This window comes from Pagrus pagrus (genome assembly GCF_965226575.1).
Source record: "Pagrus pagrus genome assembly, chromosome: 12".
NCBI lineage: Eukaryota > Metazoa > Chordata > Actinopteri > Spariformes > Sparidae > Pagrus > Pagrus pagrus.
Window position 1 is genome coordinate 8,973,906 of NC_140196.1, and position 20,455 is coordinate 8,994,360.

Here is a 20,455-nt window from a genome sequence, read left to right on the forward strand (position 1 = left end):
CACACACAATAATAACACAATAATACTCTCTGGTGTCCGGACACTGACCGCAAAACTTATTCGATGAAACTCAGCGAATGCTCCAACATTCTGACAATAAATGTTAACACACACAAATCACACAGCGCCACACACACACTTTGACAAATGCAGGACAAATAAGCACTCAGAGGACTTGAATACGGATTAACACCGGGTGACTCACCAAGACACACACTCAGTGTGATTATGGGTTGTCGCATTGCCATGGCAACACATCCTGTAATGTGCTAATGCCGTCTTCCTTTGTGTGTCTGTGTGTTTGTGTGTTAGTGGGTGGAAGGTGACAGTAATGTCACACTTGGGTATGACAAGGGGGCTGCACAGTGAGAGGTTCACTGGAAAGAAAAAGCTGTTGTAAAATGACTGGACGGTTACAGTGTGTTACTAATTTTGAGGTTGATGCTGACTTTCAAAGATTTCTTATTTTAATGTTTCAGTATGAGCATTTAACAAAGAAACATGTCAATTCAAGAGTTATATCTTTAAAGGGGCGATATGTAGGAATTTTAGTTTAAAACGTTCAAACTAAAATACCCACTTGGCTAAAATTATCAACAGGCTGTGATGAAATAACGTCTATGTATAGTGTTGCAGAGGTGTCTACTGAAGTTAGCATGCTAACCAGCAAGCCTACAAACCTCTCTACCTGCAGTCCAACGCTGCTGTGCTCGCCTAGCTGCATGACTAACTGAGCTAAGGAGCTAACAATAGCTACAGTCGTGGATGTATAAACATAATACAGTCAGCAGCAGTTAACAGTTCACATATGCAGCTCTTATTTGTTGGGAGTATTAATTCAGCTGGGTTGATCTGATCCACACTAGTCACCATTTTTGTTACTGTTTTTTTTTTCATTATTAGCTATGTTGCCAGCTCGCTATGTACACAGATGACGCCCTCAGTGTTAAACCGCTCTACTAATCTCTGGTTGGTCAATTGTTTCCCTAACAGTCATCAGCACGCCCAACACCAGACCGATTGCTGATAATGGCGGTGATTCAGAGGTCTGATTCAGATGTCTGGAACCAGAAATAACTTCAAGTTATTACTTTCAATCAGAGGCCACATTCTGTAATCTGTTGTTTTTGAAAGGGGCCCATTTATATTCTCACCCAACATATTGCTTGTGCTGCTGTCACTATCTGTGCAACGTTAACGTCAGGGAATGAAAAATGGTGTGAGATAAAATCGGTGACAGTGTGCTGCAGTGTGGAATCCCGGCTTGAATACTGAGCCGATGGAAGATACCGGTACGTCACTTACAATGCATATGTGTGTAGACAAACGCATGTATCTGAAGGCATCTTTGTGATGTTTATATGATAAGTCTTTGTTTGCATGTGTGTCTGCACGCATGCAAATCTTGTGCACACATAACAGCGATCGTGCAAACTTTTTTGTATGTGAGCGTTTCTCAGCGTCTGTATCTGTCTGCGATCTCTGTCTCGCTGTCATGCTCACACTCAGAGGACCACAGCTGTAGTGAATGCAGACAGCCCGTGAGATTGTATGTGATTGTAGTCCTCCTGTATGAGTAAAGACTTCATGTGTGATTTACACACGTGACGTGATTAAGATAGGCTGAGTTGACACTATATGGTGTAATAAATTCCACTTTTAACTACCGCAGTGGGGACAGAACAGTTTCATTAATGATAACCTCTACTGAAAGCAGACACACGCACTCACCTAACGGCTGTAGATGAATATTCAAGACAGATACACGAATATTCATGATATGACAAAGGATTCACAAGAAGATCGAAGCACAGACGTGTTCAATTCAGGACTGAGGTTCTTCCCAGCAAAGATTACCGTGGCTCGGACTTTCTGCAGCCTCTCAGAGTGGGAGTGCTGACAGGAAAAGAGAACATTTTAGAGCTCGACACAGACTGATACAGACTCCCTGAACTGAACTCTCTCACTCAGGGTTAATTTATTACACTTTTATAGAGAGAGAAAGAGAGAGATATCTCTGGGGTTGTAAATACCAAGCTTTGTGGACGAACAATAAAGAACGATAATTAACATTGGTTTATTGAAGTATGATGTATGCAAGTAGGTGGGAATTATTCTGATGATCCTTTCTGTTTTCGTTTCACTGAGCAGTTACCATGACACTGTCTTTCAGTGGTGTGTGTGTGTGTGTGTGTGTGTGTGTGTGTGTGTGTGAACAAATGGGATAATGATTACATAACCCCTTGTGTGTGTGTGTGCTGATACTGGTGAACTGGCTAAAAACCTTGCTGATAAAAAAAATCCCCAAAAATCAACATGAGTGCGAGTAGAAAAAGTACCTGGAATCAGAGCTCCAGAATCGCCTCGTAAGAGGAAATGTCCACATATTAAGAAAAAAAAAAACATTTTTGTCAGTTCCTATCTTTCCCTCAATCTGTTGATTATGTTGGTTAGTAAAACAGAAGTAAAAGTAAGTGCATAAACAGAATAAAGCAAGAATCGATGACTGTTTTGGAATGATTGCGGTGGTGCTTATTGAGAATAATCAGTGTTTTTTGCAGATTTTGCGTGCTGTGGTGAGCCAGTTCGGGTCTGATGACATTCAGACTTCTCTTAATAAAATTTTCATGCTTTTACTGTGGAACCACCTGAGTTTTCTTTTAACCCACAGGCTGCCCTTTCACTTCCTTCTTCTTGTTCCCTGGAATCTCTGTAATCTGAGAAAGGTCACTAAGTAGAGTATGAATAAAGCACACAGCTCATGAAACAGAAAGAAACATCTACAGTAACATCATTTTTTAAACATTTGAGCTTTTAATAAGATGTTTCTTTGATATGGATGTCGGAGTAGATGAAAACAGCCTAATAAAGTTTCATGAGCAAACAAGATCAGCAGACATTTAGAGTCATAAATACCAGTCTTATCTGTCAGCCATCATAAACTGCTGCTCTACCCTCCTCAGCAGTTTACAGTCAGCTGCATTTTTAATCTGACTGATACCTAGTGTGTTATGAGCTGTTTCGATTGCCTTCAGATGTGTGTCTCTTTCAGTCTGGTAATGCTAATTGTCCTTTAAATGTTATTTCCTACCATGACCCTGCAGTATTTGTCCCTCCGGCCCACTGTTTTGTTTGTACGGGGAAATGCATGTCGGTGAATCCTGGAAAGGTTACAGGAAAAGAGGTAAGCCCCGCAGCGTCAAGCAGAGAAACCTTTGGGTCTTTCAAGATAAAGTTCTCACTTCGGTTTCACCTACGCGCCACTGCACACGCCCCCACAAACACAAGCGCCCACGCACAGTTCAGATGTGAGGATCCCCTTCTTGAAAGATTAATTATGAATACACACAGTGGGTTGTTCTGATGAAGGTGGTGCCCGCGGGACAGCCCCGCAGTTTATTGAAATACATCAAAGGTCGTTCTGAAAAGCAGCGGAGGCTGCGATGGGGAGATCCAGAGCTGGGTGTTTTGCTGACTCAAAGAACTGTTGTTGTCCCTCCTCCACACTCACTTTTTTATCTGCCAACTGTTTACCATATTGTTAAATGACAAAGTGCCTTATCCAGTTCCTCATCGCAGAATTTCCCGTTTATTGTTGCTGTTAAAAATAAAGTCCAGTCAATTACAGAAACTAAAGTAAAAATGCCCTCAGTTGTTGGACAAAGGGCATTTTATGAAATTAACAATAAAAAAAACACACGTGCTTTTATTTTGTACACCTGTGTCGTCCAATGCTACAGCATGTGATGCTCATTGAATATTGATCCTTGTGAAGATTTATCAATTGTAACTGTCTCATCATTAGTGTGAAAAGCATTGTCTCTGCTTTCTTGCTCCAGAACACTTAACAAATGGGTCTTGTGCTTCACCCAGACTCACCCGTCTTCCTGCTGACGCTCACAAGCATGTTGCTACAGTTACATTTGGCATAATTGAAGCAAGTATCTGGTTCAGATAATGTACCTGAGGGGTCACCCGAGTAGCGTGTGTCAATAACTGTAGACGGGAAAATCCGTGCTGGGTAAATTATAAAGATAAACTTGCTGTGAAAATACTTCCTTGCTGTTCTGTAAATGGTTCTGATAAATAATAAATAAAGATACTTCTAATCCACTTCTATCAATTTCAGGCTTAAATTACCTACAACTTAGTCCCACCACTTCTGGTTCAAGCCCTATTCTGAATATGGATACAGATAATATAGTTAGTTATAGTTAGCAGAAACAGATAATGATGTACTCACTCATCTCTAACTGGTAGCTCATGGTGGCTAATGCTAGAAAGATTTGGACAGATTTTGCTCTGGAAGTCACACTTCTGGCTTTATGACTCTTCCTCTTCGGCAAAAGAAAATTCCAATCAGTTATTTATGACTCATTGAAAAATTACATCAGTACTTGACTATGTAAGTGACTATTGTTACTCCAACAGAGACAACCCACCTCTTCGACATGTCATCTTAAACTGGCAATAGACAAGATTTTTTGCTTTAACTATCATTATGAAGTCAACGTTAATCTGTTTTTAAAAGAATGTTATGTTTTCACCCGTGTCCGTTTGTTTGTTGGTTTGTCAGCAGGATTACACAAAAACTACTGAACGGATTTCAGTGAAACAAAACTATCCTGTTGTCTTTGCGACAACTGCCCCAACAACAGTACCACTTAAAAATGTTAGGGGGTTAAAGTTCTCAGTTTAAACTTCTCTCAATCTTGCAATAAAATCAACAAATTAACTTACACAACATATGGTTCTTATAGTGGTTAACCGTCACCATCTACAGTATCCTGTTTCTCAAACAGGCTCGAGGATGAACTCCAAATTAGGCAGCAGACAGAAAAATCATTCATCATGGTTTCTGCTCTGGGGGCTCACGGGGTCCAAGACCTCTCCTGTAGTAAACAAAGTCATACAACTAATCTAGCTGTCAGCACAGGACAGCTTGAAATATAGCACAATAATCCCATTATCACAGCTCGCTGAGTTTGCTCCCAGTCAGTCAGTCAGTCCGTCAGTCAGGTTGTGGGTTTTCCCCTCATTCCTCGTGGATTAGATTAAATTCTTCTTATCTCTTTATGTGTATTGTTGTGAGCTTGCCTTGGGGTTTTATTCGTAGACAGTGCAGCAGTGTGCTGTCCTGTCTGGCCCCTATTGTGTGCTGATTTGGCTTTCACAATACTGCCACAAGGGTTTTGAAATGTGAACATTTCTGAGCCTTATTAATAAATGTGAATCATCTTAGTTTATCTTAAACTCGAAAAAAGAGTCACTGCCCCATTTGTCTTTCTATGTAAATTCACAGAAAAATGGGGATGTTATTGGCTCATAAACGTCTTTCTCTTCTCTAACTACCTGTGTATGGAGGGGAATCACATGGCAGGTACTTCCCGTGCTGTAAATCAAACATTTTCCCTTCATGTTTCCAAAAATTAAAGCTAACGCAGAAATAAATCTTCACTGAACTTTGAGTCTGAACATGAGCTTTTCATCTGAGCTGAACTTTGTGTCATGGTGAAACTTGGCTCTTTGTGTGTGTGTGTGTGTGCTAGCATATGTGTGTCAAATGATCCACAGCGTGGGAATTCCCCTCTTATCAGTCGGTCTGGTCTGGAATCTCTCCTCAGCGCTAATGTTTGTTTGGGTTTGCGGGGAGCAGAAAGAGAAGAGAGAGGGGAAGAGAAACAGGGACAGAGAATTAAAAATACCGCGCACATGTCTCGGCACATCGACGTACATCTTACGTGTGATCTTTACTCTTTATCGCTGCATCCAGATCATTTTAATTAGCAGGATTATTTCATAACTTTGAGATCTTTACTTCTCTCGTCAGTTGTATTTTTCTACCAAGTCTTGACTTTGAATCAGGAGCTAATAAAGTCTCGGGGGGGGGGGGGGCTCCAAACAACCCCCGCATAGAAATGGACACAGCACAAAGTGTCCCATTGAGACGTGTGAGAGGGCCCAGGGTGCCTTGTCCTACAACAAGCTCTTATTCTACAACAGACGTACTGGAGCTCAAACATACTTGGAGTAGGAGGCTTTTCAGTGTCTTGATTGTCAAACAGAGAAAGTAGCCTTCAGAGATCGTATGGTGGAGAGAAAAAAGAGCTTGTCTTGAGACTTACAATAACACGTCTCAGTGAAAAGGGGAGACATTTAGCTGAAATAGGCTGAGTTTACATCTGACTTTGTGATCTTGTGAGCTGCTGGATCAAAGGACTAATTTATGCCTATACAGAGATTACGTTTGAGATTTTTTTTTTGGTACTTCCAGCCACAAAATTCCCATGTGATTTTATGTCACACTTTTACCCAGTTTGGTGGCATTTAATGTTCCACAATCACACTTTCCAAGTGTTTTTTTAATATATCCCCCCATGTGATTGCATCACATGATGATCACATGTAGAGATTTTCACCCAGGACTCACACGGGGTTTCCTGTACTGAGCTAAGCTAAATGAAAAGCCATGAAACTTTATTTTTGACCTCAGAAACGGTCGACCGAAACAAAAACTGTGTTGAATTGTGCTGGTATCACGTTACCTACTATTTCCAAGATTATGAAAAAAACTTTCCGTCACTATCAAAACTGATCTATTAGCTGATGAAGAGCTTTAAGGAAAAAAAAAGGTGGTATTTCTTTTTTAAAATATACTTTATACAGTCAAACTAAGAACAGTCTGATGGTGCATTCATGTGGTGTCTGAATAATCGGAAAAATGTAATCCAAACTGGGAAAAGTTGATTTTTCAATGTAAATGTTCAGTTTGTTTTTTGCTTATACATTAATTACAACATGGTATCAGGTTGCAACCACTAGTTGCTTCACCAGTGACCTAGATCAGTTATAAAAGTTAGCATTAGCATAAACCCTGATAACAAGTCAGGTGAAGCAACATTTGAATGCAAATAGCAGCAAATTGTCTGACATGCAAATGCTGGAAACAGCTTTCAACATGTTTAAACACTGAGCAATAAAATACAGATCCATCCATGTGGTTTCCACATTACGGGAGTTGGAAGAATGACTTTACAAGTGGAGCCGGGTGAACTGCACATTGAGTCACATCAGACTGAAACCAGCTGACTGGGCTGTATGTATTTCAGAGATGACCAGTTAGTCATTAAAAGCAGGGCAGTGCAGTGGAGTCACCATGTGGAGTCTGAACAGCAGCTTGTGGTCAGGATTTTCACTGGTGTTAAAGGGCAATCGTGACGTGACAAAGCATTTTTAACTCAGTGTGTCATTAACTAATTTACCAAAATAGATTTTGATCCCAGGCAGAAAAAAATGATGTTCACGGCCACCGGATGACCTGGATGTCTCTAATGGTGGATTATGCTGAGGGTTATATTTGTAGGAAATCAGGTTAATGCAGAAAAAATTGTTGCCACGCTTGTCCTTTGATGACTCGCTAATGTTTTCAGTTTTGGTGTCTGTCATGTGAGCGCTTGAGTTGGTTGATGAATGACCTTGATCTGCTGTCATATGAGCGGAGGAGCTGCTGATCTGTCCATTCTCAATGATCTCATTCAGCTGTGGGCATGAGCTGCCGTCCCATCATGCTTCCTATCACGTTGTTGACCACAGTGTGGTCTGAACTCTTGCTTGTGCTTCTGTAATGTTAAACTTCACTTTCAGTGCCGCAATTTGGTCGAGATGGTGGCAGTGATGACGCTTCATGAACCAGCAAATGTGCCGAAAGCAGTAAAGCAGACAGTTATTATTGGGATGAGGCACATGTCTACAAACACACGTCTCTTTTTGGGATGCTGCTGCTGCCTCTGAAACGGATCATCCTTACCACACTTGAGCTCATGCATGATGATTGATTTAAATTGCCTCTACAGATAGAATTAATCATCAGTTTACAGTGCAGGCCCGATGAAATCCCTTTAGAAAACTTAATCTGGAGCCTTAGTGCTTCCTCTGCATCACTGCCTTCTGGCCATCTGTTTCCAGGCTCTGTGCAATTCTGTCCCGTCAGCAGAGTCTCTTCCTCGCAAAGACATTAGTGGATTAACAGTCTCTCACACAAGGTGTCTCCACATCGCTCAAGGGTGTGGACATGCTGTTTCCAAAAGGATGAATAAATGCTGTCTCACGGGATGCTGGCCGAAAGAAATAAACTATTGAAGAAATAATAACAGTAGTCCAGTTTCTGAGTTGTGCTTCCTGGGTGTGCGGCCCACTGAATCTGCGCAGTACTGTTTCTTCCTCGGCTCAAATATGAAACTTCCACCGATCAAATATCGATGACAGAAAGAGTCATAATTGGCCTTGTTTGCAGTTTGAGGTGTCCTGTCAACATACAGGCCTCACGTTTATAACGGTGCTCTATTGGGGAAAATGCTTTTGTGGCTAGGGTTAGGGTTACATATACAATATGTGTATTGTCCGTTTGGTTCCCACTGCGAATCAGAGCCTGAATAGTTTAAGGGAGAATCGCTGTCGTCAAGATGGCATTTCAACATTTGCAAGCCGGAAACCACTGGATATTTTCGATGCGATATCTGGACCATATCCAGCTGTGTTTATAGTGACAGAACTAGTAAGTGCAGTCTTGTGAATTGAACATTCAAAGCTAAAGAAATGTAAAGGTAAGATATCCGTGGTTTGCAGAAAGTCATTCTGCTGATTGGGTTTAAAAGTAAATAGATGTTAATGAGTATTCACACCCTTGCTGATTCAAAGCTTGCTGTAATCAACTTGCATTTAGATTTTTTTTTTTTAAAAACCTTACCGCTTTTTTCCCAGCAGACATTTGCATTGACACATATGAAAAACAATGTGTCACTCACCAAAAAGTCAAATGTGCCTCTGACTCACTGAAGGCAGGATAGAGATTTTGGATAATCTATTTGCAATACTTTCCACATATTTGTGGATTCACTATGTGGCCAGATTCACTGCTCAATATGAATTCACAGTCTCCAGAACGAGATGAGTTATCTCAGTGGTAAAACCGGTGTCACAGTCGCACCTGTGTGATGCTGATATTCCAACAGAAGTCAACTGACATTCTCCAGCTGCTGCTGATCGCATCTTTGATTGACGGAAAAATCTCACCGCATCATGGACGTGTTTTTATTTTGCTCTGTCTCACAAGTTTGTTGTTGCGTGGGCACGCTGTCTGGCTTCCTCTGCACCTGACATACAGGAAGGTGTGTGTGTGTGTATGTGTGTGTGTGTGCACGCGTCCGTGGGTGTGTGCGTGTGTGTGTGTGTTTACCACAGGATGTCAGATAATCATAGATGATCTTTCCAAGAAGTACAACACACCCACTGTAGCCCCCCATGACTTTTCAACTCTATAAATAGTTTCTGTTTCTATGTGTACACGACTTTGTTGTGTGTGTCTAAGTGTTACAATAGCAAGTGTATGCCCACGCGTGCGCACACACACACACTCAGACAAGTGAGGGACAGTCACAGTTTTGACTTGGCTGTGTGCTCAAAGGCCTGAAAGCCATCTGGGCAGTTATGTTGTCATTAGCAGCACACTTGTATCAGATATCAAAGAACTACTCTGCTTTAGGTTTCACTGTTTACAGTCTGTTACCACGAGACTGTCTCGTTTAAATGGCTTCACAGACGTTATGTGTGCATGTTTTTTAAAATCTGACTCCATCAGCAGCGGTGCAATGTTCTGGTGATTCTTTAAAATGAGCCATGATCTGCTTCCTTTCTAAGTTTTATCCACTAAGTTTTTACCACATGACTGTTAAATGTTTGTTGTTGTTGTCTTTTTCTTTTAACGTCAAAGTGCTTTTCAACACTTGAAGTCAGAGCCAAAAAAGAACTTGAAATGCAGAAGTGGTGAATCAGTTTTGCCAGCCCTAGTTGAACCCAAGATGTGATGAGTTATGATTGACTGACAGTCATGTTGGGGGCAGCAAGAGGAGGCCACACCTCTGAAAACGTCTGAAACGTCTCTGAAAACAGTATGAGTGACATCATAGAATGGTTTACAGATGAAGACCTAAAGATCTGGATGTTGTTTCAAAAAAGGTTTTTACAAGATGCGTCAACTTGAGAAACCCTTTTGTAAAAACATTATTTATATCAATAAAACCAAAATTGGCAAAAAACAATCTTAAAAACAGTAGTTCAGATCCTTTATTTGCCTACACTCGACTGTCTATCTGAGGGGGAAAAAAAGTGTCACTTGCGTGCATGAATGCACATGTGTGTTCTTGCGTACGAGATACAAACACATTGTGGAACCACTTGTTAAAAACTTTCCTCCATATTTACGGGTGGTCCAAACCTCCACAGGGTCTCATTTCAGGGGCTCTGGATATAAATTCTTACAGTAAGAACCATTAAAAAAGTTTCTGGAAAGAAAAATAATAAAAAATGAGATCTAAAAATGGGGAACGCGGAAGGAAACAGGTTGTGGAAGACACCTGAGATGCTGTGAGAGAACTGGGATTATTTTTGTGCGAACAGATGATGCCTCCTGAGGGAGACATCATTTTCTTTGTTAAGGAGGTGGATGGGAAAGCCATAAGCATAATAAATCGAACTGGGAAATGAATGTGCAGATCTGAACAATGCATTAGGATGCACCAGGTCTGAACACCGAGTCGTGGGAAGGGAAAAGGGTTTAAAGACACTGATGCAAATGACTCAGAAAAGCTTGTTCCTGAGAGGAAACGAGTGTTAGCTAAACCGTGCAAAAGCAAAAAAACCCACCCGCACACACTCGCACAGGCCTTGGCTTGTGGCCTTGGCTGGAATACATGTGAGGAAAGACCATTACAATAGGCTCACACACACACACACATTCACACAGACACACACATGGGCCTGCATTACACACAGACCGAAGGGGGCTGGGGAGAGAGAGAGCACTCTTGAGAAAACAGAAGTTACTAATTAGGTAAAATTGTCCCACAGCAGTCAGATGTCTGGCTGAATTCTTCCTCGCTCTCTCTCCCCTCGTCTGTCTCCCTCCAGATGTTTGACTTCCTGATGCGTTAACTTTGGTTTTAGTGCTGTTTCATGTTCTGTTGTCACAGCAGGAGATATTGTGGCGGATCATTAGCGAGGATGAATAATGAGCCCAGCTGAAACACCAAAGAGGAAGAAGAAAGGCGCTGCAAAATAACAGGAAGAATACCTTCAACAGGAGACACGAGATACAGCATGTGTTTTAATAGATTTCAAAGGCCTCCATCTGTTTATAGAATATCTTTGAATAGGAAGTCTACAGCAGACCGTAATGACCATGAAATGGATATTGCTCATTATGCAAACTACAACAACTGAGCATTTGCTAAAACCAACCTCCAAATAAAAACTGTCCAATCAGAGCTCAGCAATCATCACTAGACACAGCAAGCCTGTTCAGCTGTGGAGTTGACACATGTTGAGAGGGTGCACATGGAGCAGTAAGAACAATACTCAAGCGTTTAGATGATGGTGCCTTTTTTTTCAGTCTTACAAAAGCGAAGGTTTAGGAAATACATTTTTAAAAGGTGCTTCTATAAGCTGTAAACATTAGCATCTTCAGCTAATAGCTTACAACCTACAGAAGTAACCTTGCACTATATGTGAAAATGAGGCAAGTTATAAAGTACTTTATGTTAAAATGCTTCTGGATATATTGTTTGTTTGTTATTCCAGTATGAAAAACACGGTCACTTTTAAACGGGCTCTGTGGAACTTCTGTGTTGTGATGGAAAGCAGCAGCGGACTCTGTTTCCAAACCGACATTAGCTGCTGTTGCTCTCCGTTTGCGGCACTCGAGAACGTGCATCCTGTCGCGGAAAGCCTGACCTGAGTCCTCCACAAAGAAATCCAGTTGATCGCAATCAACTTTAAAAGAAAAGACTATGAAGAAAAAAAAAAAAACAGTATCCGGAGAGTGAAGCTGTATGTTATCTGTGCATCCACAGATGCATTTGTGCAGGATTGAAACTGTTTTATATGCTGTGCGGCTGCGGTCCCATGCACATATCCGGGGCAGCCCCCTTCTGAATATATGGTCCCACATGCATGGTAAAGATGTTAGCATATCAGAGTTTACAGTAACAACAGCAGCTTTACTCACTTTAGTGTCATGGTTTTGGTTTTTGGTTAGTTAGTTTGTTTTGTTAGTAATATCGTCTTGTGTCTTGTTGTCACTTTCTACTTGAGGCTGCAATTCGCTGGATGTGGTGGCGCTGCTGCTGCTTGTTGCCTGACCTGCAGCTGTATTCAAACATATAGTACATCCAAGGCATTCATCTGTTGGGTCACTCTACTTCATATAAAATAAGCACTTTACAAATATGCTGTATTTACTTTGACTAAGACCTGCATTTAATTAGTAACACGCTTTAACTGTAACATTCAGTAATGATAAAAATAACAACACCAACAATACAAATAATAAAAACACAGCAGTGTATCAGAGACCACAAGTCATTTTCTGAACATAAGTGCTTCAGAGAGTGGTGTAGATGGCAGATTAGAAGGCGCTTCTCCGGCAGCTGCTGGAGGCTTCTGCAAAAATGTCCTGAGTGCATCTGGACAGTTGTAGTGTTAGTTAGATTACAGTTAGATTACAAAAACATGTAGCTGCAGCAGACAGAGAAGGACAAACAACTGCTGCAGCCTGCAGACTACAACTTGCACCAGTGGTTCAACATAACAAATTATTACCTACTTGTGATTAAGTTTCAGTAAAATAAAAGAGGTTGCACGACAATTAAATGGTTACACATGCCCAACAATATGGGTAATTATTTGTCCATATTGGTCAGTGAATTTCAGCACAATGTCAAACATTCTAGGCAGGAGGAGGAACACTGAGCTGTTCCTGTGCTCCTCCCCAGCCTGATTTCCCCCCGAACACCTCATCACATCATCCTCGTTAGCACTGCTCTGTTCCCAGTGTCTCTCCACCTGCACCTCATCCCCTCGTTACTTTGGTTTGCACTCAATCCTGTGTTGTTCCCTCAGTCTTTGTTGTCAGGTAGCATTTCATTTGCAAAACTCATTCTTATTCCAACCGTTCCCTCGTAGTCAAATCATGTAAAAGTGGATCAATAAAATAAAATCACTGCGTTGCTTGTCCAAGCAAAGTTTTCTAGCATCCAAACTATTCAAGAGTCATGGTGGAATAAATAGCCTTTATTTAACTCTTGTTTTCATACAACACTTCAATACTGAGGCTAAGTATTAAAGGCAAAGCATTAGCTGCTGAGGATGCTAACTTTTTCTCTGGGACACACAAATTTTAGCCTCAATCATCAATCCATTAAATGTTTATTAAACTTGTTTTGCAGTTTCTCCTTCCACAACGAATAATAAGAGCAAATCTACTAGCTACAACTGTCACTACAGCCCATAAAATATATGTAATAGGCCTACCTATAAAATCCACAGTTGTTGGCTAGAAATGTCAATCCAGATGTTGTTTACTTCTGTGTGAAATGACCTAATGTTGAGGTGAGTCTACCACCGTTATCATTGTAGACTAAAGACAGAGTCACAGGTTTAGTTAACGGTTCATTGAAGTGCATGTGTTTAACACCTTATTTACTATTTGAGGAGAAAAAGATGACACTAAACGATACTCGTAGCTGACAGCTCATGATGAATACGTCATCAGTGCCAACGAAGCAGAGTTTAAAGTGAGATTTAAAGCTCTAACATCTTTTTGGCTCTCTTAAAAACTATAACTGGCCCAGGATTTCTGAATCACCGTGGCTGATTCACTTAAACGTGGAGGGAGAGAGTTTTAAGTCTGGCAGCGCTCGAGTGGATGACATTCTCCTTTGTGCTTTTAATGGGAACCAGAGGGAGGATCGTAAAAAGGAAACACACATTTCCTGTAGGACTGGTGTGTGACGTCCATAAGTGTGTGTGATGCTGTCGTTGTAGCCCTAACCGGCAGGAATGTGACATCAGCAGCAGGATCCTGCATGGAGGATATGCTGCGGCCAAGACAAACACACTCATAGACATCACAGCCAGAAAAAGATGTGGCCAGGGGTCAGCGAAACAGTAACAGAGAGGGAAGGATGTCTCCTCCTTTGGCTCCTTTTACATGCCACCCACATGGCCTTGCCTCACATTCCCTTCCACAAAGATTTTAAAGATCACAGAAGTAACGAGGGATTTTTTTCCCGTAAATATGAGGTAAGAAACATTGCCACGAAGTGAGCAATCTTCAAGGGAACATAATCACTTCAACATTTCCTCTAACAACTGCTCTTTGTAGCTTTTTCTGAGAGACAAACAGTGTAGAAATGTGAGCATCACACACACTTAAAGCTATAATTTGGTTTTGGCGCTACATTTTTTTTTAATTAAAGCAGTTGGAAGAAAACACATGTGAATAAGTGAAGAGTGATAAAGGATGAAGGGAACAGGAAGTAACTAATATAAACACAGCTCAACAAAAGGCGAGAGAAAAGGCATCGGCATGTCGGTTTGGAAAAGGTTTGTCAGGCTCAAACAGATCTGTGTGCTGACTCAAGAAAAGGGAGATTATTTATAATATCAGGTCCAGACTACGAGATATCAGCACGATAACAGACAGACAGACATAGGGCATTGAGGTTAACAATGAACATCGGGTGCTACAATTGATTTCTTTATCCTGTGTTTTCTGTATCAGAGTGGACAACAAACCATGCCTAGAGACTAGAGAATATTTTTGCCATCAATGACAAATTCAACGACACTGATCAATAGAAGGACAGACTGTTCTTCTGTTAACATGGCGCAGCGAAAGAGGAATGATGCTGTTGGAGCTTCAGGGTGTAACTCTCTCTGACAGTTGTTTTTTATTAGGCCTACACGGTTTGGCGTGACAGAGTTAACACAAGACAGCAAGTACCATACACACCACTTCGAAGGCCGTTGTTTGCTTACGTTCCCGTTCCCAGAAGTTCCTGGCACGTTCCCTGTGACGTCACGCACATTGTGAAACACGGCAAGCTATGATTGGCCGAGGACCAAGTTTATCATGTCTCTTCGCCAAGTCGCAGCAAGAATCTACAACTCTATAAACACCTGATCTGACACAGACACACAGAGCAGGATGAATTAAAAAAAGGGACTATTAAATATACTTTAATATGCTAGATATGTATAATTTCTTTTAAATTAATTCAAAGGTGCAATATGTGAGAATTGGCCACCTCTTGAATACGTGCTGCAAACAAATGGGGGGACAGCAAATCAGCTGAGTGACTGCTAACTGCAGCTGCCGTGAGCTAGTTAGCTTAGCTTGGAGTGTTCCTGCGAAAAAGTACAGGCTGGGGCTAGCTGGTTAGCATGCTAACTACAGTAGATATCTGTTCAGTACAATACACAGATGTCATTGACATAATGTCAAAACTTTATTCACACTCCGTTGATAAATTTGGTTTATTTTTTATTTTTTTGACTAAAATTCTTACATATTGCACCTTTAAGACAAATCTGGCCAATTTTAGTGTCAGTGGAGCTCAAGATTTCGGAGGTTGTGTCCCAAATGTTTTTTTTTATTGTGGCACAGCTCTTCCGGCCTCGATGTCACAGGCGTGTCCTTCCACAGGAAATCATTTCAGATTTAGGAGTGGGTGGGGGGCCTCACCATGAAATCATGCAACATATCAGGGGAAAACGTGAATCATAAGTGTTACAAATATAACTTACAGTTAATACTACACTTTAAACGACGGTTAGACGGTTGATGTGAGACTACAGTGTGAATACTTATCTCACACACACACACAGACTTGCCAAGTATTGCAAGGATGAGAAAGGATGAGGAATTTCTTTGGGAACTTTTCATGTCTGTAATTATCCGCACGTATCACAATTTTAAAATGTAATGTAATGTCAACTTACGGTAACAACATGATAACTAATGCACTCCAGCAAACATTTCTCAGATTTGTACTGTCAGTGTCAGCAGCCATATCCAGACATGTTCTGACATGCCACAGCCTCCCTCCCATACACTGCACCATCCCTTCCCAATGACAAAGTGACCTCATTTAGATAAACAGATTTGGGAAAAACTGAATTTTAATCTCTCATCGGTAATAATTGATGACCCGCTCGGCCCTGTTAATCATCATTTTGTGAAGGATTTGCAGGCGCGATAACTTGAACAAAATTAAAGAGAGAAGAAAGGAGATGACTTTGCCGAAGTGGCTGAGGAAGCGATCACATCGCTGAGAGGAGTTGGCGTGCTGCCATTCAGGTACAGTAGGTGTACCGATTTGCTGAAATCGTAGTGCAGCATCTAAACAGCTTACTGTACAGTGTGTTTTCTTCTGTTGAGGGGATTTAGTATGCTGTATTTCCAGGATTTAACCCAGACTTTTATAAGGGATACTCATGATGCTCATGATATTTTTGCTGTTCAAATTTTGCCTGCATTTCTGAGAAATCACATTCAGAGCCCAAATACTCTGATATGTTTGAATACCAGATTTTATGGCACTGTTATTTCTTTCTTCTGCTCTTCATACTACCTACTGAGATCCTCTGTTTATTCCGAACAAACTGCAATTGTAGGTGAAAGCATAAAAACGCATTACTCCCTGTGAATCTGTGTTGTTTTGCCCTTAAAGACCAACCAGATGTTCGACGAGCATAAGAGCTGGAATATGGTTATCACTGCTGGGGCATTACATCATTCTGTTAACAGGAAAAAAGCAAAATGTCACACACTATGTCATGGGGTTATTAATAGTTTAAAACTACATTCAGTAGAAGTGAGCGTGGACACGTGAGTGGAAATTCTTACTCGATTGATCCACGAGCACAGCAGTGTTGCAGAATAGTCAGATGGGACAATAGCACAAGCGTTCAGACAATGGTGCAGGTTACTGTATAAACAAACTTCCAGGTCAGCCAAGGCGTCACATATTTCAAACCCGTGTCCTGGTTCAACTCTGACCTACTCTACTTGCCATAATTGTGTACACATGGTTTTCCTGTGTGCGATTGTTACAAATATTTTGAGTGCATTCGCTTCCAGTTTTATGAAGTAGTAAAATGTCATGACTTGTCGGCTTGTTTACAACCCGTATGATCACCTGACATTTTGTTGCAGTGATGTTGTCAACGTCGCAGAGCTCAGTAATCCTTGAGGGGAGTATATAACCAACCAAGCAGCCACAAAAGCATGACCCAAGTTTATTAGAGAAGTCACAGGACCAATGCTTTAATATCCACCACACTGAAGTTTTTCTGTTTGATTGTGGGAGAGCACTGAAAATATCTTCCTGCACGCACGGCAAAGATGCATTAGCCAAACTCATTAGCTATTTTTCCTCCAGTAAAAGTGACTACAGCTACAAAAGTACGACCCAAGACGACTGGAGGAATCACAGGGAACTCTGCTTGAATATTAACCACATTATCGTTTTTTGATATTGGGCATCTTTGGACCGCATACTGAGGGACTGCAGCCCTGAAGACCAGCAGTGCAGAGTTAAAAAGGAAATAATGAGGCAATCATGTGAATATATTCAGCGAGCTTGCCTCCTCTGTTTGTACTGTACCTGCCAGTGGGAGCAGATAGCATCAGTAACTGAAAGAGATAAAAGTTCACTTCTGTCTGTAAAAGTCTCTCTCTCTCTTTTTGCCGTAGGCACAAATCTCTTTCTGTATCTGCTCGAGTGTCTGCTTGCGTATCTTCCATCATCACACCAGCAAACTTAACCTCAGCGTAATTCATAACTGATAATGAGATTTCGTTCCTGTAAGCTTATTCGTGTGAGCATATGGCTAAATTCAAAACAGATTTCCCCGATTTTGTTATCACAACATATGTGATTATTTTACAACTCAATCATAGAATGGTTTCATACTGGATGTGCAGTTCAGAGAGACTTAGACGTGTGGAGTGCAACGCAGTATGAAATTCAGAAGGAATTTGACAGTAGATTCTCATTTCCAGCTCTGAGGCAACCAGCTGAGTGAAGCGAGCGTGTCTCGCTGCAATTAAAGATGTGTACTCAGCACGTTTTGGCCTCAGAGTCACAGCAAAGCAGCCTTGTGATCTCTTGCTGCTGCCCCAGTTTCCAGCGAGGAGGGAAGTTTGATGACATTTCACTCTCTCTCCATCTCTCTCTCCGTCTCTACGGGGCCTCGCAGAGAAGCTGCCAAGTGAGTCCTGTCTATCCGTGGGCCGTTTTTCTTTTGTATACACACAAACACACTAGCGCAACACAAAACAGCCCACTAACAAGGCTGTATTGGCTCGCATCGCCTCACTGACTTTGTTCACGGTTGAAAAGGACACTCCTGCATCATAACAGCAGCTGAGAGGGTGGCAGGGAGCCAGGCTGTGTGTGTGTTTGTGTGATTTTTATGTGTGCATTTGCCAAAAAAGCGTGTCATTTGCTGGTTACTGATACATATGAGTCAATTTTTGTTGTGTGTGTGAAATTACCTGTCTATCTCCATATCCATATATTGATATTCCATGTTTTATGTGCTTGTTTTCGCATATTTCAGTCTTCACACTCCCACAGAATCCTGCCTGCCAATAAAACCAGTGATAGAAAGCTGTACTGAACCTTCATTTTAGCACATACGGAGCAGCGTTTCAAGATTTTTAACAGTTTTCTTCCCATCACAGCTGAGTCAATAGTATGGTTGAATATTCACTCATCCTCTGTCTGCACGTCATGGTATCCATAGCTATGAAAACTATTATTGAGAACGTGATAGAAAGACTGTGTCCCCTTTCTTCAACAGATAATATAACTAGTTTGACGGGTCTGAACACAGGCAAATCTGTTACTGACGTCATACTTTACGTCTATTGTCTCTTTATCTAAAGCTGGAGTCACTCAGCTGAAACTGTATGCAGATTTAGACTCATAACAAAACAGTCTTTATCTGGATCTTCTACTTTCTCTCTGCACTTTTCAATAAAAACAGCAGATATATATATAATATATATAAAACATTATAGCTAGACTGTTTTTACCCATTTGATCACGTAATCTATTGTCTACTGTATGTATCTACTAATTCATTCAATTAGCTAAAAACAATGATTTATTTTATAATTACTTAGCAGCGGCCAGCAGCTCCTTCAAATGTCACCACACTCTCGTATTTTTCACTGTTATTCTTAACTATTACAGAAATACTTTCATCAGCACTGGAGAAGAAAGAGGGTTTTGGGAGCAGCGGATTTTGAGATGATCACTGACCGTCCAACTTGACCAGCTGGACTGTCCTCGGGGGGAGGAGATCCAGGAGGGGAGTATTGCTAATCCAACGGGGATTTGAGGCTGCTAATGGCTAATGGCACTGGAACACAAAATGGACAAACAGGACTCGGGCTGGCCAAACAGCGAGACAAGGATGTTGTGTCCGCATCTCTACAGAGACCTGTCTCCACCACAGATCACAGGATGATGTCAGATGGACTGTGTGTTTACGTCATTGATGCTTGGCGCTCAAACGCTGATAAGTGGATGGACAGTGTTTCCCAGATGACGAACTTTGATGACGAATATGCCAATGATATTACGATCACCATCTTGTTAAAAATGTGCTACATCTTTCTGTATATATACACATATAAATAACTGTATTTATATGTACATATGCATATATATATGCATGAAGGAGTTACAAACTTCCATTTTGTTATGCAATCCTATATTGTATAATAACTAATAAATCACTTTGAACCTTACGTAAAAATAGTGTATGTCCATAATGAGGAATGTATATCACATTATATTATAACTGTATTGTATTTTTGCAAGAAAAGACTTTGACATGTTGGTTTCCTGTAACGCTGTTTATTAAATGAAATCACACTAGGCTGTACTGACAGCCGCAAGCAACTGTACTTCATCCTACATGACAGGTTATTTAGTTTTTGTCATGTCTTGATGTCCTGCCATGAGTGATTCATATGCCCTAGACAGCGTACACTGTTTAGTTAATGAAGTTATTCTTGTGAGTGTGAAATTCACTCCAAGGTGTTATTGCTCAGGGCTGCAGACCAACAACAAGGTTCAGAAGCTTCTCTTTGTTAAGAACAGCTAGTGTCAAGCCGAATAGCTGGTTTAGGACTCAATTGTGTCGCATGAAATCTGATTACACTGGCTGACAATGGTTGCCTAGACCATGAATGAGGTTCCTGCATGTTTTTTTCTCATATTTTTCAGAGAAGAAAAAGGCAAATTGATTTAGGATAACCCTCACCAAGAAGAGGGCACAGAAGATGCATAGAAGCGTCCTTGCACGCCAAGTCGCTGCATTTTTACAGCAACAAAATTTGACAATCATACACATTCATTCATTAGGTTACACGTAATGAGGTCTTCCCAACAAACCTGGTACACAATTTGGATGTGAATACATTTTAATTGTTGAATTTTACAGTTTCAAAGCAATAGTTCTCTCAAACATATGTATTCTTTGTGGGGGGTTGCTTTAGGCATTGTTGCCTGCTACAGTAACATGATAAACCATAGATTTG